We start from the raw sequence: 3,292 nt of genomic DNA on the forward strand, positions 1-3,292 counted from the left end.
GTTAGGGTTGTTTAGTTGTTTTAATCTCAGCCGTTGGTTTTCCAATGAGAGTAGTATATAAAGGGGTCAGGGGGCATTTGGAAAACAATGAATGAATGAATTGTGTGAAGAACTTGCAGTGTTAGCAAGGGCACAGTAATAGCGTTGGGATAGTAGCGGGGTGGAATCTCAGTAGGAGAAATTGGGAGGTCGTCGAAGCTCTGCCAGTAACAGGCAAGCAGTATTTGTATCTCTTGATTTGCTGTAGTTAATATATATTCCTCATCTACAGTACTAGTTTTCCCTTCAGGGTTTTTCTAGGGACAATTGTCCAGAAATATTGTGTTCATTGTGTTGCGCATTCATATAAGTTTGTGAAATTACAGTTGTGTTATTTTCCAGTATTTGTTGCTCAAATAATCTATCAAAGATAGGAGGATAATAATCAGTAATTGTAATAGATTTTTCACACAAACCCAAATCTTCAAAGGGATTCAATTAAATTATTGCTTGCAGCAAATAAACATCCAAACACGCTGAAAATTGACATGGGAAGGATGCATCAGGTTATTCATTTCATCATCGTGTAGGGCAATGAAAACAGAAGGTGAGAACACAACATGGAACACCAAGAAGTGTAATGAGTTCCTAAGGTGAGATTCCAAGTTCATAATGCAAATTTATCTGCAAAATAAGAAGCATAGGGCATACGAAGTATTTCACATGTGCCTCTAGGCATGGTCTCATAATGCGCCTTGATTGCTGAAGATGCATAGTTAATCAATGTAATGATAAGCTTTGGAAACTTTCAAGCGAATGCTGATGGCAGGATCCTCCCCCGCCCGTATCAATGTGGAAGTGTAGACAAGGAAAGTGATCTACAGAATCCTCGTGAGTGAGACGTCATTTCATGGTTGGATGGTGTGCAGAGTATGCATGATATATGTTTGTGAGAAGGCATTAGCAACTCTAAGGAAAATATATGGGCTAGTGAAAATCCCAATTCCTTAGTCTCCCAACATCGAATCTCATTAAAGTACAAATGAATGAAGAACTTTTGTCAGATATAGTGGTCAAGAAGGCCACAGATTTGAGATTTACTCATAAGGTAAGAATCCAAGGTTTATGATGCAGGTCAGTGAAGCAAAGAATGATGAAGCGACAACATACCTAGTTTTAAGGAGTGGATATTTCTTACTCAAAAACTATTAAAACCATAAATTTTTTAGTCTCCTCAATATGTGGTGGTTTTCAATAGGCGTCAAATGTAATTGCTCAGCTTGTAGAAGGGATAAGATGATTTTAGCAAGGGTGAAGGTTGTTTTAGGCTGAGAAGAGTAAAACTCAGATACCTATGGGGTGGGATCTCAGTGCCAAATGCATATATTACTTTGTTGCAGAAAAGGCAAATAATTGCTAAGGGAATCATTATTTTGTAGAGAAAGGGGATATAATGTGCAAATTGAAGAGGTACTACTATTTAAGGGAAAATGATCTCATTCTTTATAGGTGAAAAACCTAATGCAGTATGGGAATATTTTTACTTCCAGGTAAGATGCTTCTGTGCCGAGCTGTTAAAATCTTCACATGAAGGGGTAAGTGTAGAAAGTAAAGTATCTTTCTATCAAAGGTAAAATTTTACTGGAGAACAATGTGCATAAGGGCCAAAAATTCTTACTTAGGCAAACAATATGATCAAGAGGTAATGCCCAGGTAACAATTCATAGGGATGTGAAATTCATTTTGCTAGTAAATTGTGTGAGATGAGGAAGATATTTTTGGTGTGTGAGTAAAATTTACTCCTCTGAAAGAAAAGTATGCAGAAAATGAACAAAAAATGACAACAATAAGTCATTTCTAGCATGGGGACTTTTTCTATTTTCAATCAGAGAGAGGATACATGGTAAAAGTCAGTACTTTTCAGCCAAAGGGGGTAAATATTAGTTTTGGGTCTGAGATAGAAAGTGAACTGCTTGCAGAGATTGACAGAGGTGCAAAAATAGGAATGTTTGGTCAATGGGCAGGGTTGAGTGTGACAAGTAACTATTGAGGTTTCTTCTAGATTTTTGAAGTGTCACATTCAGATTTAGAGTGTACTGAAATGCAAATTTGAAATTGAAGACAGAAGAGATAGAGACATGTGTCATCTTGTGATGTATTCTAGGTTTTAATCAGGTCTTCTCTTCTATCTATTTATTCTATTTTCTCCTCATTTTGAAGGGTTCGAGTTCTAATTTCTGTTAAGGTAGACAGAAACATTGTAAAAATACTATAAGGTGTTCTTGGTTAGGTTCAAATATATGGAAGCTAGTCCTAGTTGTGAAGTTTTCCGTGTCTTGAAATGTGCTTATTGATTTTATCTTATTAGATGATTGTCTCCAGTTGGGAATGTAAACCTCTTTGAATGCCATAATCAAGTATTATTATCATTCTTCAGGCACACTTGCTGCTTTGAGTTGTATTTTTTGATTGCTTTCTATTCAAAGGATAGAGTAAATGCTTTCATGGATGCAATGAGAAAATTGTGTTTTCAGACGGATTACTAAGTATGATTGTTTGATATTGTTCCAATGGTCTTGTTATTAAAAGTTAATAGCATCTAAAATATCTTCAAGACATGTTTGAATGTAACAACGATGGATTTCATTTGGCTTTGCTGCCCTCTCTTTGGCACTGGTCAATGCTTTGTATGTTTTGATTCAATTGATCCCAAATCTTCTCAAAACTATTTCCTTTATGTTTTAGGAGTAGGGTTAGTTTAGTTTTTGTTTTCAAAACTTTAAAGAGAAAATGAGATTATGCTCAAGTCTTGGTGAAATATTAAGCACCCATTATTATGCATTTGAGAACTATCCACCTTGCTTAAAATAGGTCTCATGTTTAGTTTGTATAAGCTTATCATTTTCAAACCCACAATAGGATCACCCTCCTGAGTCTAGTGGATCTCGAAAAGTAAAAGGCTTGTATGACCTTGCTTAGTTGCATTTTCTTGTCTTCAATCTATAGATAGTGTTGATTTCATGTCCTAGATTACCAATCCCATAGTCTAGTGTTGTGTATCTTCTTAAGACTGAAGGTAGCAAGAAAAATCATTGACAAACACCATGGAAGAGTTAGCAAAAGAGCTTATTGTTATAAGAATCTCATATGGTAGTCAAAATGAAGGATTTAGGAATTTGGTTCCTTAGATGACTATGTTACTCAAATGCAAAGCATGTTGTCTATGAAGGGTTTTAAACAACATTAGGATATAAGTGGAAAAGAAACCAAGATTAATATTAAAAAACTTTCAGCTCCAACCTTTGATGGAATA

The sequence above is a fragment of the Cryptomeria japonica genome, chromosome 10 (assembly GCF_030272615.1).
Source record: "Cryptomeria japonica chromosome 10, Sugi_1.0, whole genome shotgun sequence".
NCBI lineage: Eukaryota > Viridiplantae > Streptophyta > Pinopsida > Cupressales > Cupressaceae > Cryptomeria > Cryptomeria japonica.